Source organism: Microcebus murinus, chromosome 17 (assembly GCF_040939455.1).
Source record: "Microcebus murinus isolate Inina chromosome 17, M.murinus_Inina_mat1.0, whole genome shotgun sequence".
NCBI lineage: Eukaryota > Metazoa > Chordata > Mammalia > Primates > Cheirogaleidae > Microcebus > Microcebus murinus.
Genome location: NC_134120.1, coordinates 13244393 through 13271348, shown reverse-complemented (window position 1 = coordinate 13271348; position 26956 = coordinate 13244393). Strand labels below are relative to the sequence as shown.

General features: G+C 42.5%; 1 protein-coding gene across 1 annotated transcript in view; it reads right to left on the bottom strand.

The window, feature by feature from the left end:
• RNF152 (ring finger protein 152) overlaps positions 1-26956 on the bottom strand; it is a 75959-nt gene that overhangs the window by 47007 nt on the left and 1996 nt on the right. The window lies entirely within an intron of this gene.

The following is a 26956-nucleotide window of genomic DNA, read 5'->3' as shown; positions in this document are numbered from 1 at the left end:
CAGTACCTTTTCTACATTCAGATAGATTTGGATACACAAATATTGATCATTGGGTTACAACTGCCTACAGTGTTCACTACAGTAACATGCTGTACAGGCTTACAGTCTAGATGCGTAGTAGGCTACACACCTAGGTCTGTGTAAGTACACTCTGTGATGTTCACACGATGATAAAATCACCTAATGACATGCTTCTCAGAATGCATTCCCGTCGTTAAGAGATGCATGACTATCCATGTTATGCTCAATGTCTTAGTCCATTTAGTGTTGCTATAAAGGAATACCTGAGGCTGGGTAAGTTATAAAGAAAAGAGGTTTGTTTGGCTCATGGTTCTGCAGGCTGTACAAGAAGCATGGCACCAGTATCTGCATCTGATGAGGGCCTCGGGCTGCTTCCACCCATGGCAGCAGGTGAAGGGGAGTCCATGTGTACAGAGATCATGCGGTGCGAGAAGGAGCAAGAGAGAGAGCGAGAGTGAGGAAGCAATAGAGAGAGAGCAAGAGCGAGAGAGCAAGAGAGAGAGCCAGAGAGAGCGAGAAAGAGAGAGAAAGTGCGAGAGTGAGCAAGCAAGAGAGAGAGCGAGAAAGAGAGAGAGAGCAAGAGTGAGCAAGCAAGAGAGAGCGAGAGCGAGAGCCAGAGAGAGAGAGAGAGAGAGAGAGAGAGAGAAAGGAGATGCCAGGCTCTTTTTAACAAGGCTTTAATGGAAACTAACAGATTGAGAACTCATCCACCGCACCCCAGGGAAGGCATTAATCTCTTCACAAGAGATCTGCCCATATGACCTATTAGGTCCCAACTCCAACACTGGGCATCAAATTTCAACATGAGATTTCCAGGAGACAAACATCCAAACTCTTGCACTCAGGAACATCTGTCACACCAGTGGCCACCTACTTGAATTGGAGTAAAGAATACAAGGCCCTGAGCCCCTCAGAAAAACCTTCCCTCCCCAAAGGAGCTGGACAGGTCCTCAGCAGGGGAAAGACCAGGGGTGGAGATGGTAGGAATCGAGGCTTTCTTCTCCCTGTTTACACAGAGTTCTGCCTCCTCCATCAGACTCTCCTTTCTCCTCTCTGCCTCATATGATACGTTCACATCCATCATCTCATTGAATCTTCACAGCAATGTGTGCGGCAGGGAAGGACGCACGAATTACCATTCCTGTTGCCCACACAGGGAAAAACTAAGGCTCGAACAGGATCAGAGACTTCCCACAGAGATAGCTCTCTGGAAAAGAACTTCAGTTCACAAAGCAAGACCAAACGGCCTTTTAGAAAGGTGAGAGGGGAGGGGTAAGAAACAGTCCCAAATATTATCTTAAAAAATTAAAGGGGCCAGGCTAACCAAAAGTTCTAGAAGCCATCCATGTCCCAAACAAACCAAATTGCTTGGCCTTAAAACATCTGCACTTGAAAAGTAGCCCCTTGACCATTTCCAGTTGTTCAGGTGACAGTGCTATAGACACAATCTGCCAACTGTCCTACCAACTTTTTACATGGAAGTATCTTTGGGGGAAAAAACTGAGCACATTTTCCAAGCTTGAAATGTAAGGACTTTGGCCTTTGCATTCTATCTCATTCTGTGCCTGCAAATCTTCAAGCAATCCTGCAAGTGACCATATGGTCCGTCCACAACTGGCACGATGCACAAGGGTGCGTTTTCCTGATGCTGGGCTTCAGAGAGTGTTTGAGAGGCCGGATCATCAACCCACTAGTGTTCGACTCACCTGACGACTGGATGAACCTTTCCCCAAAGCTACAGATGGGGGGAGAGAAGGCAGCACCAGAGTGGAGTGGCAGGCGCCCCAGGAAAGGGCAGGACTGAACGGTTAAGCTGAAAAGCACTGGAGATAAGAAACCTGGGTGGAAAGCTCTGGCCCTAATCAGCTGCCTTTTCCAGATATTCTAATCTTTCCCTTTCTGAAAAACACCTGGTCATGGGTCACCAAGAGAACTTGAAGTCACCCACAGAACACTTCTGACATCAAACGCATGGGTTTTTTCCACATCAACAACCAATTCTCCGACTTTCCGGGTACCAGTCGGGTACCCGATGATTCAATTCAATGGTGACACTCACTACCCAGAGTTACAGATCCCACAGGTGAAGGGCTCAGTCCCACAAGACCGTCCCCACCTCAGATGCTGATCTCAGGTCCCTGGCCTCCCGTACTTTGGACTGACTGGCTATAAATCAGGGGTTCCCACGACCCCCTCCTCAGGTTAGAATGGCTAGCAGAGCTCAGAAACAGTTTATTTACTGTGACAAGTTTATTATAAAGCATACAACTCAGAACAGCCAAATGGAAGAGGTACACTGGGCAAGGCACAGGGGTGCACGGGACACACCACCCTCAGTGCCCCTCCACCTGCTCACGAACTGGAACCCTGTCATTTAAGGGTTTACAGAGGCTCCATTAAAGAGGCATAACTGATTAGACCCCTGGCCACTGGTGACTGGCACAACCTTCAGCCGCTCTTCTCTACTAGGAGGTCCAGGGGCAGAGCTGAACATCCCAACCTTCTAATCACAAGGTCTGTTCCTTGGGCGACCAGCCCCCACCCTGAAGTTAAGAGCCCACCAAGAGTCACTTCATTGGCATAAACTCAGGTATAGTTGAAAGGAATTTATGATGAATAACAAAAGATGCTCCTCTTACTCCTATAACTCAGGAAATTCCAAGGGTTTTAGAAGCTCTTCTGTCCGGAACCAGGAACAAAGACCAAATATGGTATGCTCTCATTACCCCTATCCCTCAGGAAATTACAAAGGTTTTAGGAGCTCTGTGCCAGGAACTGGAAGATGAAGACTAACTATATATATATATATTTATATATATATATATATATATATATATATATATATATATATATATATTTCTTATTATATCAAAATATCACACCCCTAAAACCTATAACCAAGTTGTCCGGCACATAGTATACCCCAATACCTACCAAGAGTCATTCTGGGAAACCACATATACAAAATGCCATCCCCACATGGTGTCAGCTTGAAAATATTAAACAACACTGAAAAAATTTAAGGTTTCTTTTTCAGATTTAAATGTCTGCTTATTTCAAAATGAATTAGTGGTTCTCTGAGTTTCATAATGTTTAATTCATTAATGATAACGACAGCTCGAGAATTTGAAAGGAAATAGCTTCCAGGATAAAATTAAATGCAAAACTCTAAGCAGTGATTCATGGCTGCTCCTATCTAAATTACTAATCCATGTGACAAACCTGGTTGGCAGCACAAAAAACCAATACTATTTTCCCCCATTGCCTTTATATACTTTGCTGAATTGTTTTGCAAACTGCCTAAACCCAAGTCCTAGATAATCCCCTGCTAGCAGCTTCCATTCCATTGTGGAATTTAGTACTTAGAGTCCCTATTGCCACAAAGAGGTTCATAATGGACTAATACTTTTGTGGCTCAGAAAAGACTTTCCTCAACCTTAGAGATTAGACATATAGCCCAATGGACTTCAAGGAAACTCATTTTAAGTTGAAGGCAAATACTTCCATGATATCTGTTCCAAGCCCCAAAGAAACCTACATAAAGCCTGCCATGAAACTCTTAAAATGGCTATTTTCTTTTAGTTTGCAAAGAAGGCTAGCCAGCTGAGGTTGCATTATCTTCTTGTTAGGACAATCAGGCACTAGAGTAACCATGTTGTCCAAAAGACAATGACCATGCTGTCCAAAAGACAATATAATGCTTCCTAAAGTTCACCAAGCCCAGGTTACCCTGCCTCCTAAAATCTCTCTCAGGTCTATTCTTACCTCTGCCTGCATTTGGATCCTAGGTTAGGTGGGGGGACAGGCGGGGATATTCCTGGCCACATACCCCACCCCACCTCCAATGGACCTTGAAGGGGAAAAGTTGCACAGAGTCCACCTTGATGCCTAGATCACACAGAAGCTCTGCAAACTAGTTTCTCCCCCTACTTTGTCTGCAATCTGTCTCCCATACCAACTCTCCAGTCTACAGCTCCTAGATAGCAAGTCAGATCTAGGGGGACCCTCATGGAGGGCTAATCCACACCAGGTGCTTTACACATGGTGACTCCTTTGTCCTCGGGGCCAAGCCAGGATTCACCTCCACACTCTCAGCCCACTTTTCCGTGCTTTGAACCATCTGATGATGACAGACCACAGCTCCCAACAGAGTGAGACCCACACATCCCAGCAGGGTCTGGTTGCATTTCCATCTGACCCACACCCTCCATATCTCCACCTTCTACCCTGGCTTTCCCAAACTATATGCACATGCTGTTCCATCTGCCTCCCCTCCTGGGAGGTCCCCATGGGTCCCCTCAGGTTTCTCTTCTCGCCCCGCCGTGTGCTCTTATAGTGCCACGTTCATCCTTTACCAACCACTCACTACTTTATGCTGACATTGGGGGTGATACTCCTAGGATGTGACCTCCAAGGCAACAGCTCTGGCTGTCCCAATAGCTGCCCCTCTGTCCTCATTGCTCAGCAGGGCATAGCGAGATGGTCCCCACACCTTTATTTAGTACTAAGGAATGTGCTGTGGCAAATCATCAGTGAAACTTTAAAAGGCAAGCACAAAAACAAAAAACAGACTTAGAGGCTTGTCCCAAAATGAGTCAGTCAGGTCCCTTATGAGTAGGGGTAGGGAGATGGGAAGGAGTTTATATGAACTTTTTAAAGGTTCTGCCCAGCAAGGATTTTTTCCCCCATCAAGCATCAAACATTGCAACCAAGTGAGGAGGAGAACACATAGATGCTCGCTGGCTAATGGGTTTATGACGCAAGCCCGTTTCAGATTTAAATTTGGCAAGAGATGATCCCCAGAATGGGAACTCAAGAGTCACCAATGCATTGTAAAAGCAAAGAGATCACAACTGAATCTTCAACTCAGTCTGGTTTTGATTATTGTTTCCTAGGAGTATAGGGAGGGAAAGAGGGAGCAAAGAGACATTTGAAAGAAGTTCAGTTTTTTTCATTTTTAAAAAGGGAGTGCACCCACTATTGCTGCAACCGTCCTGGCAACCCCTATGACAGGGAAAACCACATGTAAACCTGGCTGCACTCTGCACAGCACTAGTCTTACCATTCAGGGATACATTTCTGTGGCATTAAATAAACCCAGATACCACTAGCAACGCAGCAGGCAAAACAAAGATAACAATTGAATTCATAGTAATCATTTAAAATGTAAAATACCGTTCCTAAATCCCATAAAATGGCCACAAATGTCCGGTCCACACTAATGTACGAGGAACCCCACGGTACTATAAAAATGCACAAAACGCACATAAAAACACAACTCTACTATTATGTAAATTTAACCTTAAACTAATATGCTACCTAACACAAACAATGTATTAAATCAATTTTGCTCACCTTCTTAGAACTTAATGAGCCTCGTAGGGGCAATTTGGATACCCCAGCTCCTCATTTACAAAGCTGTCCGAGGAGATGCATGTTAATGCTCTTCCTGTCTCTCTCCCCTCACTCTCCTCGTAGCCATCACCTGCAGGCAGAGCAAGCTGTACACAGGCTGGCCTTCGAGTGCTGCTGTAGGATTACAACGCATGCCTGTGTTGTGTTCAGGGAAAAGCATGTTTAAAATATTTCCCAATATTCCTCCACTCCTCCCAGTATTCAAAGTCTCAAGAGCAGCTGCACCTGCTCAGTATGCTTCAAAGTCATCCAGTCAATGAATGAGAAGCATACATCAGTATTTTGCCTTGTAGGGATGTGGTGGAAAGACACAGAGCAGCAGAGTGTGTAGGCAAGTCAGGAATGGGCATCACAAAGGCAACTTCATGGAAAGATCGACAACATGCACAAACTGTCCGTGACTCAAAATCAGGTTGACAACGAATTGTCTAGATTTGAGGCTCTTAGGGGTTCCTGCTTCAATGATTAAATAGAATAACTAAAAAGCATTCCTCATTTGTATGAACACAGGTTTTTCATAAGCATTTGAGCTTCTGAGAGAAGATTTTTAGAACATTCTAACATCTTGCAGGTAATCTCATTTGTTCTATGAATTTCTTAAGTTTGCCATTTCTTTTTTAGGACAAGGTAAAGGAAAGCCTAGTCTTAACCATTTCAGTGACCACAAACATCCTAATTAGGGAAACCCAAGTTTAAATGAGAAACTTCTAGCCTCAAATTTCAACTGCTAAATCTACAAATGATTACTACGTAGGGCTCAAAGTGTCAGGGGCCTCTTCTAGTCACACTTCCAACTAACTCATGTGTTAGAGCAAAAGTGGTCCCCAGGAAAGATTCATCTTTCAGCATACAGAAAAACAACCCCTACTTCCAAACAAATGTGGCCCATGGAGATCTTGTCCCCAATCCCTGACCAGAGATTACATCACTGGAAGGAACTAAATGTAGAATGTCCGTGTCAGCCCATGACAGCACTAGAGATGAACACCTAGAGACTCAATTTATAAAGAAACACAAATTAGTCGATATTATTCCCATTTGTGTGGGTTCACTTTACATTCAGACTTTCAATAAAGGATGCAGCAAAGTTTAGCACCAGGAACTCTCTCAAGAGAGGAAACCCCAAGCATGTGAGTGTGCACACACATACACACAGACATGTACACATACATGCACACACGCACACACACATGAGCACACACATATGCACGCATATGCACACATGCACACACATACACACATGCACACACCCACACCCCCCTGAAAGCATATCACCTTTGTGACCTCAGACAAGCCACTTAACCATCAACTACCTCAGCTTCCACGCATCCATGAACTTGGCACAACAACGGTAAAAAGACAAAATGAGAAAGTAATTTGGATGAGAAACCATGAGAGAAATGGTGTAACTAGCATTTACTAGAAGCATTTGTAGTTTCTGATATAGGTTCATTCATAGACTCTGATTTCAATCCAAGGAGGAAAAGTTGAGCAAGTCCACCGACTCCAGCCAGGCATCACCATATATCCTGTTATACCTAGGAAAGCATTTCCATGCCTTCCAAACCTCGCCTTCTCTTGGAAATAAATAATTTGAAAATACTATTTTACTGTACACATATTTATCACTAATCCCCTGCTTTTAGGATTATAAGAAACTTCGGTGGGGGCAGGGATGTAGATAGCACAGACAGCAGGAAGCCTTCGGTGGCCAAATTCCGCTGCAGCTGTGACATGGCCTGTGCACCCCAAAGAGAAACAGGCTTCACCAATCAACGAGGATAGGATTCATTGCTGTAAACATACACAAGCTTTTGGCAAATCTTCAAGTCTGATACATTTCCTGTCCTTATCTCCCACATGGCTTTTTTTCCTCTCTGGGCTCCCAGCTGCTCCATTTTCTTCCACCCCTGGAAGAAAGGGGGGACTGTGCCTGTCACCTCAACCCCTGGCTCGCCATCCTTCGAGAAGAGGCTTCAAATCCTTGCCAACTCTGTGGCTCCAAAAGCCACTACCATGTTTGTGTCTTGGCCAAGTATGAGCCCCAAGTGCTAACCCCTTTAGATTTTGCTTCAGGACATTATTTCTCTCCTTTTTTAGGATTGGCAGAGAAGAAGAGTTCTTTAAAAGCTAACCAAGAAAGAAAAAGGAAAAAGTACTTTTTTCCTACCATGGTTTGAAGACCTCACTTCTTCAGGTCCAATGAAGAAGAAGTGAAACCCAACTAAGGGGCCAGCTTCAGTCCAGGGCAAAATGGTCTAGTTGAAGTTGAGTGCCAGACCTTCCTCCTGTGCCCTTGCCTCTTTCCAGACTTCTGATGCTCACCTGGCTCCTCACCTAACCCCGTCCCTGGACATCCCACCCACCACGCCATCCCAGGTCTTAGGACAGCCCATCTGTCTAGATAATGTGCCAACTTGCAGACTTCTTTTTCACATTCCCTCCATCAGACACCCCAGCTTCCCCCCATCCTCTAGTCCACCAGCCCAAGGCCCTGCACCTGCTTCCTGGAGGGCTGTCTGGCACCTGATTCAAAAACTTGGCTACTACAACCTTATGGAGGTGAATGTGTTATGCTTCACAAGGGCACTGTCATTCTTGCATAGGACTCACGGACATAAAACCCAGACAACAACAACAAAAAGGGCAAATGATTTATACTGAATTGTCTGCATACCAGCTTCTGACCTCAGACACATCATTCTCTGGGCCTGCCTATGGGTCCAACCTCAGACTATCATTCTGAGAATTAAATAACACACATACAATGCTCAAACAGCACCCAGCACCCTATAAGTGCTCTGGCAGGTCAGTTATCAGTATTAACCTTCCCCACGACCTCCCGAGATAGGTATTGCTGGTCTCATCTTAAATCAGAACTTAGCGGCTCGGCAAGACAGAGTAATTTGCTCAGGATCACAGGGCTGATAAGAAGCAGAGAAGGGATATCACCTTCAGCCTATCAAGTGACCAAAAATTCATGCTGTTTTCACCATGACATTAAGAAATGAACCTCTAATGGTAAAACCCTGGCTACTCTGCAGGCTGAGGGATCGAACTGCAGGAGTCTGTGGTCTGAGGATTTCCCCAACTATAAAATGGGAACAATTGACTTGGTGATAAGCCGCTCACAGCTAACTGTGTGTTCGTGGCAAAAGCTACAGTCTCTTGTGAGGGAGGCTTCTAGAAAGGATCCTATATTAAGAAGGGCAGCAAACCTAATGGTTGAAGATCCTTCTGATATTAGAGGTAGAGACTTCATATAACATTCATTGTCAAGCTAGGCACTAACAATGCTTGTTTAAGAAACCTACTATCGGAGCCAAAAATACTGCTAATGACCTTGATAATGTCTAGTTAAAAATTCTGAATTAACTCTTGGCAGTCCAATTTTTAATCTCCAAAATATTCCTGCAAACCTAGCCACTTTCATGATATATTAATATTACAAATCTAAAGTTAGACCTCCTTCCTGTCTGGCCTGCCCTACATTTGAAAAGCATTCACCATCCTACCGAAGCAGACTTCCCTCAAAATAACCTCATTATTCTCTACTTCCACAATTATGTCATTGATATAATTACCACCATCATGACTTTAGCAGCTATTTTGTTGCACTATAATTTCCAGATGAATCTCTGGTGTAGAAACAAAATAGCCACAATAAGATAATTAATTACAACTCTATTATTACTAAAGCAGAGTGGCTGGAATTAAAACTAAAATTTTTAGTATTTCATTTTCAATACCATGTTCATCATTGTAGTAAGCAAATATTACCATAAAGGTGCTTATTGTTAGTTTATTGTGTTTCTGATAGTAGCTTCTTTTCAGTAAGTACTACTCCAAAGTTTTGAAAGACCACTGTATTGTAATGGACTGCATGTCACTGCTACTACTGATCAGACTTCAAGTTTCCATCCTGGTTCTGCCACTTACTAGCACAATCTTGAGCAAGCTACTAAACTTCATTGTGCCTTCTGTATGCTCACCAAAAAAATGGGGATAAAAACAGAACGTACTCCTAAATTATTGTGAGAATTAAGTTGGGTAACTTTAACGTAGAGTTTCACAGAACACCTGGGATTTAGTGATTGCCAAGTATGTTAGCAATTATTTTTTTAACTAATAAAAGCACAAATATCTAAGAGGTTTAGTATTTAAAATTTTACTCAAAAGTCTGCAATCTCCATGCTTAAAAACAGACAGACCTCACAGCTTACATCAGCAAAGCTACAGCCACCAGTTATTTCTTTTTCTACAAAAAGTCAGTTATGAACATCCACCTAGCACATTATCTGGGGAAATAAAACTTCTTTCTCCATAACCCAAGGAAAGTGGACTTGTTTTCTGAGAAAATGGAATAGTCTAGGCCCAGGACAGCAGATCCTAACTAATTGGTACTAATTACTGGGAGATTTTTGAGGCTGGTGAAGCTGAGATTTTATTTGTAAACAAACTTCACAAAGGAAAAGTAAAGCCCCTGCTTCCTCCATTCCTCATTCCATACTAAGTGAATTTTTTCTAATTAATTTAAGTTTAGAAATATAATAACTAATTTCAGACTTCCATTACTGTTTTACTCCATTTGGGCCTCAGTGTATTTCAGTTCTTAAAAAACCTACCCTAACACGTTAAGTGAAACCAAAGGCAGAGGCATGTACTAATTTGCCCCAAAACTACTTCTTCGCTGCCACAGTTTGACAGTGTATTAACTGACCAAAAACAAGAACGAATCAAGATGTCAATGTGCCTTTGGAATAGTAGACAGATATAAACAAACAGTAGACAAATACAAGCCAATGGTGATAACCAACATATCCCACTTCTGATTAAAGATCTAGGATTCAGCTACCAAGTTGCAGTGAGTGTGCACAGAGAGAAAAGAACATTCTTGATGATGCAGCCCTCAATCAACCAACCAGGACCACTGAAGATACCATATCCGAAATTGTGTGGGAGGTATTAAAAAAAGCATTAGGTCACTGAAGTCCTTAGGAAACAAAGAACTATTGAGAGACATAAGATAACAGTTCACACCAACATTTACTGGTGAAAAAAATAAGCTCGGTGCCCGAGACACAAAGATGAATCAGAAGGACCCAGTCCTCAGAGACCCACCTCCATCAGCAAGGCAGGTGCAAGATGCTAGAGGCAGCAAAGGTCATTTCCAGCTGGGATCTTCAGGGATTCGTAGGTGGGATGTGAACAGGTTATTGAAGGAAGAGGTAGGATTTGAACAGAAGGACAGAGGAAGGAAGGGAAGGCAGGCGTTCTAAATGACACGGCAACCTGGGCAATGTCTGGGAGCTGATGAGTTCATGGGTTTCAAAGAAGAGGGACTCTTCCCACCAGATTCCCAATATTCCAGGCAGTGCCCATATGGAACAGTCCTTACACACAGTCTGTAAAATACTGTTAATATTTTAAATCCAGCAGAGATCATAACCAATTTGGGAATAATAAATATAAATGAAGCTATACCATAACTTTCAGTAACACATCACTGTTAATTTTCCATGCATGCCAGCGTCCTCTGTCCCAGAAGACAATTTTATTTTCTCTGTTCCTACTATCTTTCTGACCTGTGCCCTTTCACGGCCAGATCTCTAGAGGGTTTCTCTCCTAGTTGGCAACACGGTTCAGCCTCAGATTCACAATGACCGTTTGGGCGGGGCTGACTCTCAAAGGTACAGCTCTGACCTATCTACTTAATGTCGTTTCCAAAGTGAACTTCTTACTTCTCACAAATCTGACTTTTCCCCCTACAATTTTATATTTGTTACCATTATTTACCCAGTACCTTTGACTTGAAAACCTGTGTATATCTCACCTCTCATTCAGTCAGTCCCCCAAATTCTCCTGATTTTGTCTTGAGATGTCTCTTGCATTCACTCACCCTTCCCCTCCCTGCCATGCTCGCCCGGGGCTCAGGGTTGAGCTACTTGCCTGGCCCCACCTTCGTCCCCTCCGGCTGCAGTCCACACTGACTGCTGAGAGATCATCCTTCCGAAAACACAGCTTCACACCCGCATCCTCCTCCAACCCCCAAATGGCTTCCTCCCAATGAGAAATTATCAATGGCTTCCTCCCAAACAAATCCCACAATCTCCCTTCCCACCAACCTTTCCAATCCTTTTCTGTACTGTCCCATCCCCATATTTCATACTCCAATCCTAAAGCATCATTTACTGTCTGGGAGACAAGATCCATCCTCTCCTACCACCGTGCTGTTGCTGACCTGGTTACTGCACTCGAATGCCAAACCTCCTGCCCACATGTCCAGATAATTACTACCTAACCGTCAAGGGCACTGTCAGCTGCTACCTTTTCCATGAAGCCATTCTAAAATCCTCTGAACTCCAACACCACTTCATCCAGTACCACCTGGCATTTGCATCCCTTGTATGTGTGTTCTTACTCTTACAGGGTAACCTCCTAAAGGAGCATCTCAGTAAAAAAAAAAAAATAATAATCCAATCAACATGCTAATGAAGTACCTTCTGCCATGGAAGCATTATGCCAAGAGTTATGGAAGATACAAGAGCATCGGCCGACAGCTAAGTTGGAAAATTATGCTCAATCCATACAAAAATAAAGCAGTATTACCAATAACTCTTTTTAAGCATCATATGCAGATGTTAGCTGAAGTCATGAAAATAAAGGAGATCTCAGAAAAAGTGAGTATCCTTAACAGAATGAAAGGGCTGAGGCAGCACACTGCCAGGTTCATGGTTTACAGAACCAACTCAGGAGCCATTCTGGCCGGGTTCTGATCCTAGCTCTGGCTTCTACTGGCTTTGTGACCTTGGGCAAGTCATTGAGCCTCTGTGTGCCTCAATTTCCTCACCTGTATATTCAAGGTAGTAATAGTACCTTCGATCTTACTCTGTGGGATTGTCGTGAGGATTATGCACACAGTTGTAAGCAAAACAACTAGCCCTGGCATACAATTAGTGCCATAAATGTTAGCTAGTCTTATTTTTACTGTTGTGTAAATGCTTTATATGGGGTGGGAAAAAAACCACCAGGCAGATATTTGGTAGTAAAGATGCCTAGAAGGATTTTTACTAGAATGAGAGACTTTACCATCTCATGGTCAAGCCAGATTTACTACATTTCCTGACAGAGGCTCTGACTGACTGACAGGTAGGGTGAAACTCACTGGGGGTGGCTCCTTGTGCAGGGGACTGGATCCCCTGCAGACACAACAGGCACACAGACCACTGAAGCAAGCACAAAGCTTCCAGCCAGCGAAGAGCTCATCCACAAGCAGCCATTGTCCCCACAAACAACTCCACTATTGTCATCCAGATGGGCACCTAATGAAACCTTTTGACTCACGCATTTTGGTCGGTGGTTCTGTGTAGAGACAACCACAAATACAAATAATTGCTGCAGAAAAAAAAATATCTGGAATTTTGCACTAAATTTAGTCTGATAAGCAAGCTTTTGGGTTCAGCTTTTTAAAAGACACTAATCCACGACATTCGGTTAGACTAAGCATGTAAGAGTCCATTTCAAAGACCGTCATATCATATAGTGATTTATTTAATAATGGTGTGGGAAACAGCTGTGACTACAGGGTATCAACATCTGTCATTTTTCCCTGTAAAAAGTTAAAATGCATTAAACATAAATTGCTACAAATATCTCAACTTAAACTTGTGTTACAGACACATATACATACACAGTGAAATGAAAACTGCTAGTATACTTGATGTTTTATTACTTTTTACTAAAAGTATTTATAGCTCAAAGCTGCTTGGTATTCACATGTCAAAATTATTAGAGTGGTAGGAATAACAAATTCTGTCATCTGATTTTCTGATAAAATATTGAAATTACAAGAATTATAGCCATGAGGCTGATGCTATACAAGAACAAACGAATTAAAAGATGTCCCTTTTTGCATGGTTGGAATCTCTATTTTTACTCACTACCTATAATACTGGCACAGCTACTTCAGCAAGGTCCTTTCATTCTAGTGTCAGGGAAGGTTAGGAGGGTAGGCTGCCAAAATGAAGACCCCAAAATCTCAGTGGCCTAATGCAATAATGGCTTATCTCTTCTTCACACTGCATTCCCATGCAGCTTGGTAAAGGCGGTTCTGCTCCACATGGTCACTTAGGGACCCAGGCTCTTTCCAGTCTGTGGCTCCATCATACCCTAGGGCTTCAGAATTCTCCCTTGGACCTCCTGAAGTTGGCCAGAAGATCAGAAAGAGAACAAATGTGGAAAAGTCACCCCCACCCTGAACTGCCTCTCCTTCCCACACACATACCATGGGTGAGGACAAGTCATGTGGCCACATCTAGATATAGGAGATGGTATATATAGGACAGCGACTGTCGACTGAGACATTTGGCAATGTCTGGAGACTTCTTTGATTGAACTAACCAACTGGCACCTAGTGGGTGGAGACGTGGGATGCCACTAAACATACCACAGGGCAAGGACAGTCTCCCTACAACAAAGAATTATTCAGCTCCAAGGTCAAAATGCTGAGTGTTTGGTAAGCATCTAGCTCCGTTGCTGTAGTCACATAACATATCCATGATCAGGTCTACTTTCATTTTCCACTCTAATCCATCCTAACAAACCCACGTGTTAATTCATTCGCTTCTTTGTACCTCCATTCATTCATCCAAACACCTGAACAAGACGAGGTTTCTGTCTTAGTCCACTTGGACTGCTATAACAAAATACCTTAGATTGAGTAATTTATAAACAGTAGAAATTTATTTCTCACAGTTCTGAAGGCTGGGAAGTCCAAGATAATGGCACTGGCAGATTCAGTGTCTGATGAGGAATCTCTGCTTCCAAGATAGCACCTTGTAGTTGCGTCCTCACATGGCCGAAGAGATGGAAGGCTCTGGCAGCTCTCTGAAGCCTCTTTTATAGAGGCATTAATCCCATTCACAAGGGCGGGTACCTCATGGCCTGATCACCTCTTACAGGCCCCATCACTTAATACCATCACCTGGGGTTTAAGTTCCTGCATGAATTTTGGAAGGACACATATATTCAAATGCTCGCAGTCCCTACAGTCAAAAGAATTCATGATGGGGCAGCAGAAGCAACCGTACACAGAATTATCACATGCAAGGGTAAGTGGGATTAAAAAGAAGAAACAGAAGGAAAATTAACTCTGTCTGAAGGAGTTGCAGGAGTATCCATAGGGCAGGTGAAATGGAAATGGGGTCTTGAAGGAAGTACTCTTGCCCCTCCATATCCATGGGTTTCACATCCCTGGATTCAACCAACTGGGGATTGGTTGAATATTCAGGGGAAAAAAAGAAAACAATGGTTGCATCTGTACTGAACATGTCTTTTTCTTGTCATTATTCCCTAAACAATGCAGTATAACACTTACATTTACACGGTATTTACATTTACATTGCATTCCCATTATATCTGCATAATATTTACATTGAATTAGTATTATAAGTAAGCTAAAGATGATTTGAAGTATAAGGGAGGATGCACAGAGGTTATATGCAAATACTACTCCATTTTCTATAAGGAACTTGAGCAACCATGGATTTTGGTATCTGAGGGGGGTCCTGGAACCAATCCCCCATGGATATTGAGGACAAATGCACATACAGTAATTAAGGATTTTCACTAAGATGTTGTGTTTTAGAGGAGGGGAGAGAGGAAGTGAAGGGAGAAACGGTGTTCCAGGAAAAGGGAACTACATGAACAAAGGAATGGAAATATAAAAGAATATGATTTTTTCCATTTACCTAGAGGAACAAGATTGTAAAAACATTTTCTGTTCATAATTTTTTGGTAGTGTACTCACACAAGTCATAAGCTCCCAGCATCTGTTTGAATCTCTCGTGCCACAACATATACTGGTTTTCAGTCAAGTGACCCTTCAAGAAACAATTCACAGCACAAGACTTCACAGAAACCTGCATTAGCACAGGGCAAAGCTCAGGTAATAACCAGAAATCTCACCGCAAATTTCCCAACAGAACTTGCACCTACACCTCTAAGTCAACATCAAATTGATCTGGGCAGACGGGTGACCAAATTGTCCGCCTTTGCTCCCAAAGCCAGGCTGGTGGAGAAGTCAGATCTCTTTCTAGATTGTTCCACTGAACCAACCTTCAAAATTCTTTTGATCCTGAATCCCAGTTACGAGTGTGGCTTCCAGGCTCCCAGGCAGTTAAGAGGAAGACTCCACAGACAGGCTTCTAAGGGCCAGATCCCAGCTCCGGTGTAAACACACAATGGAACCTTGCACAAGTCACCTCGCCTTGCCAGGCTCTACTGCCTCCCAAATAACGTGCTTAAAACACTTCAAACTTAAGGCACTTGAAGCACATAATAAACACTATCTGCTATTATATTTGTACTACACTTATCCCCCCACCCTCTAAAATTGTCTTTTGGTTGTCATGAAATACATTGTAGAATCCAACATAGTTTGGGAAGGAAATATCTGATAAACATCCATGTCATCTTGTAGAACATTATTAATAACAACCTTCAATTTGCTTTGGGCAAAATGCTCTTAATTACGAAGCCAACACTACCACGTAAACAACAGTTGTTCTCGATTTTGAAGCTAAAATTGAATTTAAAAAATACCATACGCCTACACAATTCTTTACCCCCATTCTTCTCTTTACTCACTCTTCCTCCCTCAAATTGTGGTCTCTCTCTCCTTTTCTTATTTTTACTGTGATCAGCTTTGGGAAAACAAAGTGTATTTAGCTGTTAAGTACTATAGATTATATCGAACGACACTCAGTCACCTAGCACTAAAAAGCCTCATAAAAAGAAGGAATTTGTCTCTTTACATGTCAGAATCTCTAGGGAGAAATAAAAACGAGGGAAGCAGACTTCAGAACCCATAGGACAATGAACCTGTTCAGAACTGCTTCCTCAATGGTGAGGGGAGAATTCCAGCCAGCAAACAACCTGCTTCTAAAGTTTTAGTTGAAGTGACACTACGTTCACCTTTCCTCAAAGTGGTAACAGAATCTAATGGCATTGCCCTTTGCAAGTCAAAGACGGAATCAAATGAAAGCTGAGGCAACCAGAAGAACTAGACTGAATCAGGTCTGGAATTCAAAATTGATTACCACTGCCCTCCTAGTTTATAAGGAATTTTCGATTGCCTGGATGACCTCCCTTTTCCAAGTTCCATTGCAAATTGGACTCGACTTCATGGGAATGTTAATTTAAAGAGCAATAAAGAAAGGGCATGGCATGTCCATGGAGAGGCTCTACAAATAAGGAGAAATGAACTTGGGGTAAAATCTGACATATTCTTATTTCCTATTTAGTGAAGACACATTTCCTTGAAAATTAACAAACTTCTTATAGGACGGTGTGACTGCCTTGTGGATGCAATTCTCAAGTATCTTATTTTGTTTGCTACAAGCCCAAGGGTGCATGCACAATTAATTTTTAATAGATTTGATTCCACTGTTGAAGAAAAGAAACTAAACTACAGGGTTAGCATCCCAAATCCCCAAATCCAAAATCTTTAAATCCAAAATGCTCCAAAATATGAAACTTTTTGAGCACCAACATGACGCTCAAAGGAAATGCCAATTTTGGATTTGGGATTTTCAGATTTGGCATACTCAACTAGTAAATACAATGTTTGAATGTTAAGTATAATGCAAATATTACAAAATCAAAACAAAAAATCTGCAGTCCAAAACACTTCTGTTCCCAAGCATTTCAGATAAGGGATTCTCAACCTGTACTGACTCTGCAGGGAAACACTCTCTGAACTAATATTTAGCACATTGTGTGTAGAAAAAAAGGCAATTTACTAAACGTATTCTGTTTGCCTAAAAGATTCCCCTTCCATAGACAAGCTATTTACCTTATTATTAGGTGAAGTAATAGACTATGAAGAAATCTGGCTTATCAGTAACACAGTGAATAGGAGCACGTATCTTGGTGTGTATACTGATTACATGAGAAAGAGTCACACAAGTGTCTGGCAACTGCCTTCAGGTGCTATGTGCATGCGATTTACAGAAATGGCAATCAATAAATTAACTACTGTTTCTGGCGATTTGCTGCAGGTCCCAAGGAGAAACAGAACACAAAGGGTTATGAGTTGAGCCATCAGCTAAATACTGGAACAATCTGTGGCCTAAGGACATTATCAGTTTCCACCAATCCCACGTGTTAGTAATGGAGATTCAGAGAGGAAAGGCTGGCAATTGGAGGCCAGCTCCCAAGCTCCCCGCTCTGGGGTGGAGCTAGGCCTGGTTCCCTTCCCAACCCCACTTGGCATTACAGACTCATCAGGACATCCCTCTGGCATCTTTGGGAGGCAATACTGGGGACTGTGTACACAGCACCCCCTGCTCAGCCCATGCTACCATCATGTTTGCAACATGGGCATGTTTCAGAAGCACCCATCCTAGCTTTGAACAGAAGACTGCTTGCATCACGTGGTTCTACCAAGAAGGGAAAAAAGCAGTCAAGAAGAGCATAAGCTCATACATAAATACACTCCAGATATCAGCACAAGAAACCCAGAGTGTATTTAAATGCATGCATTTTCAAATTAGCTACAGAAGGGCCCAGAGAGACCAAGGCACAGACTGGTTCAAATCTTACAATGATCAGCACCTCGGCCTGGACTGGAATGCAGGCCCCAGAGTCCCCTCACACTTCTCCGTGCAGTCCTCAAGGTTATTTCTGAAGAATAAACTGCTTCCGCCATTGCAACAAGTCTTTACTGGGTGCCTACTGTATACCAAGCACTGGAAAACAACACTCACTACCAGGCATGGCAACTACCACCGTTTGGGGGGCTTTCTAAAGATCTTACTAACTTTATATTTATATGGTATCATCTAGTTTCTTTGTCTTTATTTAAAAAGCTCTCTTCTTCTTTTTTTCTTTTTTTCTTTTTTTTTTTTTTTTTTTTTTTTTTGAGACAGAGTCTCACTTTCTTGCCTAGGCTAGAGTGAGTGCCGTGGCGTCAGCCTAGCTCACAGCAACCTCAAACTCCTGGGCTCGAGTGATCCTTCTGCCTCAGCCTCCCGGGTAGCTGGGACTACAGGCATGCGCCACCATGCCCGGCTAATTTTTTATATATATATCAGTTGGCCAATTAATTTCTTTCTATTTATAGTAGAGACGGGGTCTCGCTCTTGCTCAGGCTGGTTTTGAACTCCTGACCTTGAGCAATCCGCCCGCCTCGGCCTCCCAAGAGCTTCTTCTTAACTATAATGATAAAGATTTTATTCCAAAACACAGATTCCTAAACAAAGGAATTGACAAAGCCATGATGGCTGCTCCCATCTTATTCTGCCCCATTTTCTCTCTTAGGATGGCTGTATCTCTAACAATGTTAGATGTCCACAAACCTGCTTCAGGATGCTGAACGACTATCACAGAACAAGACAGAAAGATCACCAACTTGTTCCAACTCTCCTGGGACTGTTCTGGTTTTAAAATGGAAAGTTCTATGATGCAAGTATGCTCTTGGGCAAACTCGGGGGTGACCCCACCCCCAAGAAACCAGACCCTAGGCAAGAGGGAGTCCACTGCAGGATGCTCTTCACTGCACCTAGGAAGGGTGACACCACGGGGAAAGGTAACAGGGATACTTTAAGGATGGCTCAGGTTGCCTGTGGGCTGGCTCAGGACCTCTTCCCAGCTGCCCCACCTTGCTTCCAGCTCCTTCCAGCTTTCTCCGGCCTCCTCCTGAGCAGGCCAATCATTTAACCTCCAGACCATTTAAGCAAAGCTCTACAAAGACTTTCCAATGACAAGACTCCAATGATAATGACATGCAAAAGAAAATGTTATATAAATGCCGAAGGCTGAAGTTACATGAACACAGTCATCTCTTTAGCTAGCTTACAGGCTTCTTCAGGTTAGAGGATGCCTATTCCTCCCGATATTGCCAGAATTGAGCATAAGACTGGTAGATGCTGAATAAAATGGACATTAATAACAGCTACCACGTGTTTAGTGCTTATAATGTGCAGGGCAGCACACTGAGCAGTTTTTGTAAGTCTCTCTTATTCTCCCAATAACTCAAGGAGGCTGATCCTCTCCCATTTTGCAGCTGGAGAAACCAAGGCTCAGTCAGACCTTGCTTATTCAAGGTCACATGGCAGAGCTGAAATTTAAACCCAAACCCATCTAGCTTTAAGAATTCCATGTTTTTAACCTCTCACCTGAATGAGGGCCATGTAAGGTGAGCATATACAGGAAGGATGACAATTGAGAGAAGAGTTTCAGATACATCTCCTTTATTGTCTACCCTTTTAGCTTTGTCATTCCAGAAAAAAAAAGTAGAAAACCAAATCAATTTTGAGTTCAGTAGTAATACATACCTAAAGCTAGGAAGTGAAGATTTTTGTTAGAATTGTGCCTGGCAAAAAAATAGGCACTCAATATTTGAATAAATTTAATGAATACAATTGTTTACCCAATAGGTGGTTTAAATCATTGATATTCAGTGTTTTAAATGCTATTTTACATACCATGACAAGTGAACAGATGGATCCCTACCTTAGGTTTCTGAGGTATCAGTGAGAAGGAGTGGATGGGAGGTATTTATCCCAGTTTAGGACAGCTCTCCACCCACACAGCTGAATTAGCTACTACTCACCTAAAATGACAAGAATCCTATGTGTCATCCAACAAAGGGGCAAATTCTCCAAAGTACAGAGATTTATCCACGTGTTCTCCAGACACTTTTAACCTCATATTATTAATCTACAAGGAAGCAATTTGCAAGCCAACCCCAGAGCAGCACAACTGCAAAACAGTATCACAGCTAATGCTTTGTTTTTGAGACATGTACCTTAGCTCCATTCACGGCCCTTCCAACTGACAGCGTTATTTTAACATTGGTATATTCCTGATCATTTTCTCCAAGTAGCTAAACATATTTCCCTCTTTTATGATAACACTTTCTATAATGATCCAGTGTTTTGAGTGTCAAAGAAGAGTTTCTATCATGTGAATGAATGTTCCAAATCAAAAGAGGTGAGGTGAAGCAGATGTATGTGTATCACAAAGGTAGTGACACCTTGAGTTAATTATGAAGGGAAACGGGGTGGTCAGTTACAGGGAACCATCACCTGATCACGTCAAATACAGACATCACAGCCTGCTCCCTTAGACTGTGCAGTGGCCTGATGGGTTATAAAGTCCTAATGCTGCATGTCACTAAGGACAGGTGTTTTTTTGTTTCTTATTTTTGTTTTTTATGGGGGATGGTGGAGGAGAGCAGCAGGCAAATAGAAGTCAAAAAACAGATTGTTAACCACTTCGGTACGGCGCTCACCAGCCACGAAACCTTGCCCACAGCCGGCACTCACAGTCCCCACAATAGTTTGTGCCGTGCATTGACAACGAATCCGTTTTGCTCTTGTGTGATGAGGAAAGCTTGAAAGCACTGAAAGCTTGTTTTACTTTACAGGCAGCTTTACTGGTAATGTAAATCAGAACAGGTAACATAGACATACATGTTTTCATTACGTTATTTTTAAATGTTCACAATTTTATTTTGATAAATGAAAAATTAGAAAAGTCATATCATGGCTGTCGGCTAAAGTAGCTGTGCGCATTCATCTGTGGCTGTCAACTGTAGTCAACGCTGGTCCCAAAGTGGTTAATAACAACTAGTTTTGCTAGAAAGATGACCATCAATGAAAACATTCACTTCCCAAACATTGGTATGCACATTTCAGTCTGGTAATTCTAATTTAATTCAATATTTAATCATCATTAATGCAAGTAAGGGAAGCTCTTAAAAACAAGTCTCTCTCTTCTGAACTCCCTTTAAGAGTTCAGGCCAAAAGTGTCTATAATTCCTTCACCACAGCGCATCAAAATCATTTTCTGTGTTGTCAAAGATTTACCAATGATTATTTTATTAAACCCATGTGCAAATGTGGTAGCAAATACAAAATGGGGTCAAATCTCATCAAGTCCTCATCTTTAAGGAGCTTGCAAGAGAACTGAGATTCTGTAGGTCGTGACTGCTACATCTGCCAGCCCTAGGGCCCCCCTGGAGGGAACTGTAGTCCCCAACCTCTCCACCAGCTAAGCAGGTCCCCAGGGTAAGCAAACTGCTGGAAGAGTCCCCTTCACTGCAACTCTTGGAATGTGAGGCTTGATGACAAAAGACATCCTGGTGTGTCTTTTCAAAACACCTCCCTTTATGCGAACTAGCTTGAGTGGGATTCCTGTTCTTTCAAATTAAACAGAAAGAAAAAGACACTTCAATCTTGGGCAATGATATAAGATAACCTATGACAACTGCCCTTTGTAGAATGAATGAATGAATGAATGAATGAATGAATGAATGCTGAAAGAAATAAGAGATGGAAGCAATTTTGCCAGAGAACGTTGGAGTAGTAAAATATTGCTAAGGACTAAAGTGACTGAGTTAAATTTTTTAGAAGAGTTAAGAATCGAGCTTTTAACAACAGGATGGAGGGAGAGGAAGAGAGAGGGTATCTTAGGCCACAGAATGTGCTAGAACTAAGAAAAAGGTTATGTATGCAAAGCATTTTAGGGGAATGGTGGAGTTTTAAAGTCAGGCAGAGCAAAAGTCAAGGTTGGAAAGGAAGTTTGGAGTCAAGCTGAGGATACCTCTAAAAGAAAGACTAAAGAATATGAGCTTCCTCTCACAAAAAAAAAAAAAAACAGCAGCCACTGAAGGTCATTAAGTGAGGGAATGAAGGATTTAATAGCTACTGGTCTAAGAGTGACAGTATTTTATAATATGGATTGGGGTGGGAAGGTCAGGAAGGGAGGGTGACCACTGTGATAGCCCAGAGAGAAATAAGGTTCTCAGCTAAGATGTGGCAGGGGCATAGGAATTAAGGGAGATGCAGGAACTGTTACTAAGGAAGGACAGTTACTCTGCAATATTAATAATAATAATCCCTATTTCCACAGGATCTGTGGAAGCTTTTACCAAAATCCCATCAATTCTTGTCAAACCTCAGTGAGGAGTGCAGTAAGTGTGATTATCTGAATTTATAAATCAGAGCTAGGTCAGAAAAGTTATATTTCCTTGGTAGGTGGGAATGAGATAGTAGGGATGCAGGGAGCAGAGAGAGAAGATATGAGCACAGAATGCAGCATCTGTAGATTCCACTTCATCATAACTTTGCACCTATCAGTAACACATCTTCATTTCATCGATTCCTTTTTTGCATAAAGGTCTGATACTGCAGGAAGCCAGTGTGATGTGAGAATAAGTTTCATCATACAGACTGTTTGCAATGAGTTTTATTTATGCAGGAATTAATACATCAAGTGGTAAATGAGGCACCTTTTCTGACTCATCCCTTCCACTCCCAGCAGATCACAGCAGCCCCCGCAACTCCACGAAAGATGCACTCCAGCCTCGGCAACCACAGATGCCTCGGCCTGGCCACCGCGGGCCTGAAGAACCAGAGGACCTGCGGCTCACATATGCATGATTGAGGCCTCCCTCTTTAAATCCTGCAATGACGGTGAGTCAACTAGAAAAAGAAAATCCTCAAACATAAAAGAAGTACAGGCAGTCCCCAACTTAGCAATGGTTCAACTTAGGATTTTCCGACTTTACAATGACGCAAAAGCAACAGGCATTCAGAAGAAATTGTGCTTTGAGTACCCCTCCAACCATTCTGTTTTTCACTTTCAGTACAGTATTCAATAAATTATGTGAGGCATTCAACACTTGATTATAAAATATGCTTGTGCTACATGATTTTGCCCAGCTGTACGCTAATGGAAGTGTTCTGGGCACATCTAAGGTAGGTGAGGCTACACTGGGATGTTCAGTAGTTAGTTGTATTCAGTGTATTTTTGACTTACAGTATTTTTAACTGAGGATGGGTTGACTGGGACATAACCCCACCGTGAGTCGAGGAGCATCTGTACTTATTCTATCCCAACTGTGATTTCAATCATGGAGGCAGACTGACTGCTGGAACACACAGTGGAACTCTGAGGCCTCAGGGGAAGAAGGAGGAAAACCAACGCCTTCCTCCTTTCCGGTTTCCATGACATCACGGAGATGGGCAGTGCCAGAAACCACTTTCACGCCACAAGTGTCCTGTACCTAACCAGGACAACTTTGGTTCAAAATTAAAGTGATAGGGATGCAGAGGCAAAACAAAATATAGAAATGCATTTTGGACCTTCCCAAATATAGCTCAAGACTAGTCCCACAGGACCTCATTTTCTTTCTCTCTCAGTCTGTGCCTGGGCCTCAGCCCGACCCCAAGCACCCTGAATGGTTCCTGGATGGTCTATAGCTGCTTCTTCCTGCTGGTTTTCCCTCTGCTCGTCTCCCAATTCAAAACCCCTTTAACTGCAAAACCTTGTCACTTGAGTGAAGCTGGACCAGAGGGTAGCCTCTAATCCTTAGGTCAATACCAATGTCCCCTCAGTCACTGTGACTTGGGGACTAACACAGTTTACCGTATCACTTCTACATATGGAAAACTGTCTTATAAAAATGACTTTGCCAAGGTGATCACTGAGCCAGAAGCAATACTATTTTGTTAAATTCCATGCTTGTGCTTAGGATACTTATCAAGTCTTAACAATTCTAATGCATGCATGTAGTTATCACAATGTGAACAAAGACACATGAGTGACCAGCTCTTCCCAAAGCAAAATCTCTCTACAAGCCACAACTGCTCAATCCAGAGCCTCTTACAATGCCCAGTACAGTACCCAACTCTTTTTAGGGAGAGTAAGGCAAGGAAGGCTTTAAAACTTACCACCCTTGTAGTCAACACAGTTGCTGATGGAAGCACAAATGCCCCAGAACTCTCTGGGTGTTCTATTAGTCTTGTGACCAGAAAAAGCCTCTTATCCAAATTGCTTTTTCTAAATATCAAACTAATAAGAAGGTGACCCAAGGTTACCCTAAACACATTCCTGCCCCCCTTTAGATCTTATCTGCTGCGGGAGGCCACCTCCTGGGTAACTCCAGGCCCACTGCCACTCTTTTTCTACCCTAGGCTGTTCAAACCAACTCAGGGAGTCTAAGACAAGAGGCAGATGGTGAGGAAGAGAAAGTCTGTAAGTAACACCTCTCTGTTACATAATGCTAAGCACATAGCCTCCTAAAGCCAGCCTTGAAATTACCGACTGGCCTTTCACTTCAGAGTAAACAAGTATTCAAAACAGGCAAAGAGAGAGGATTATAATGCCTTTATTTGATGACCGATGACCAGTGTACAATCATATTAGTAAATATCATATCTACCTATTAGTAGTAACAGGTTGGGCTAAGACCAGACTCTTTATAGGATATCTATCACTCATTTATTCACTCAATACTCGTGTAACACCCAATACCTACCAAGCACCAAGCCAGGTCCGACAGGACACACTTTCCACCTCACCTAGGCCAGATCACTATGGAAGTCATTAGTGCTACTCACCTGGATCCACTTCTCCCTTTTTTAGCATAATTGAATTGTGATGAAATGGGATCATATGCCTAGCTCTGGCCAAAGAGATGGAACTCACCTTTGGGTGGGATCACACAATGCTAGAGCAAGACCCTGCAGCATTTCTGTCCCATTTCCGTCCTGCTCTAGTGATCTTGCAAGCCCATGTGTAGACGGAACTAGTCCCTGAATGACTACAATGAGCAGGGCCCGCCTACCATCCCGGCTGGACACAGCATGGGAAAGAGAGAAATTCTATTTAGCCACTGAGATTTGGAGGTATTTGTTACTGCAGCATAACCTAACCTATCTTGCTGATACATATATCCCTGTTCAAAAAAGAAAGAGAAACCTGCAAGAGCACCCCCCTCCATCTGTTTTCTAAATCAGATAATACAGAAAAGCAGAATTTGTTTCAAAATTCAGGTGCAGCAGGGACTGAACACTATCTTGAAAAGCAGAGGGTGCCAACAATATAGACAGGTACAAACAATTCTGAGGGAATACGGGATGAAAACACAATGACCTCTCAACAATGGTGGATGGAATCTAACCATACGGAATCTAGTTTAAGAGTTTAAAGATTACAAAGAAAAGGCTACCTTCTGATAATAGGCCCAGCCATTTATTAAGCATTCACCCCTAAGGAATGAGGCATTCAAGTAGAGACTGGATGGTCATACTCTCCCTCCTCACAAATCCAATCCCCCACTCCTTTTTCATCTCTCTGCAGCTTCCACTGAACTTAATCAGAATCAGGTCTTCATTTCTCCATCTTCCTACAAGCTCCCTGAAGGTAGTTTATTTTATGTCTTGGTCTCACCCCCACCCACTGCCCTCAGCACCTATCACAGAGCTCATTATCTATCAGGTGCCAATAAACAGCTGCTGAATGAATGAATGAATGCTGCTGAAAGGACTGGAGGCAAAGGTCAGTCTAATAACCTCTAGGGCTCTTCCAGCCTAAAGCTAAACACACTATTGCACACATCTAGGGGTGGGGAGGCCCTGTTTTAAAAAAAAAAAAGGCATCGACACAACACTTTATTGTGATTTATTACTGTGCACAATTTAAAATCACAATGAAATCTAACGCTGCACTGTGGCTATCTTTGTTCTGGGATGTGCATTTACATGTGCAGGCAGCTGTTTTCCCATGTGGAATTTTATGTGTGAGGTATTTTTAAATTTAAAAAAAAAAAACCACACCCTTATTTCTGTTGCATTATTACATTCCCTATTATCCCCTCATGTGGTTTTTCTTCTTATGGCAACACAGTACACACCCTGCATTATTACTGGCATAAAAATCACTTGTCAAAATACCTCTGTCCTAGCACCATGTTACTAATCTGATCTTTCCAAAGCATTGGCCTTTGTTTTAGCTGGGACTAGATAACTCATCTAGTTTTCCTAGTGATTCTTGAATGCTTTCAGTAGAAGGATAAATGCTAGTGTCACTTATGTTTTTTAAAGTCACATTTTAAAACAAAACTACCCTAGAGGTGAATGAAAGATCTTTCAAGTTTTTTAACTTTATTTTTCAAGGGGCTGGGGGGGGGAATGGTGAAGAGAAAATCTGCCACTGATACCACAATGGTGCAGCTGCTGCAGTGTACAAGAGAGCACCAGTAGCCTCTGGTCTTCAGCAATCTGTCTTCCTACAAGAAAAACCCCTAGTGCATTTCCATAACCATTCGTATCCCCTGCTGCTGGTGTAGGATGCGCAGGACTCTGCCCTCTAGGAGAAAATGCCAATGCCGAAATGTCCTGAGAAGTCTGAAGGTTACATTTCCATGACAATCTTATCAAGATAATCCCACATCTGGTCAGGCTAACATCAAAAGAGAACTATCCTAGGAAAGAAAAGAACAGGCCAGAGTTTTTGGAAAAGAACCAATAACCTAAAGATAAAATGCAGAATGAGAGTCTAATGGTTCATGGCTATATAAATGGAAACTTCACCCCAGCTCCGTTTTTCCCTTTCTGCTCCCCACAACAGCCCTCTCCCCCACCTCCCAGTACTTACTGCTAGCTTGATGTTGCAAACACTGTCACAAAGAAGGGATGGAAGAAAGAAAGACGTTGCTTCCTAAGAAGGT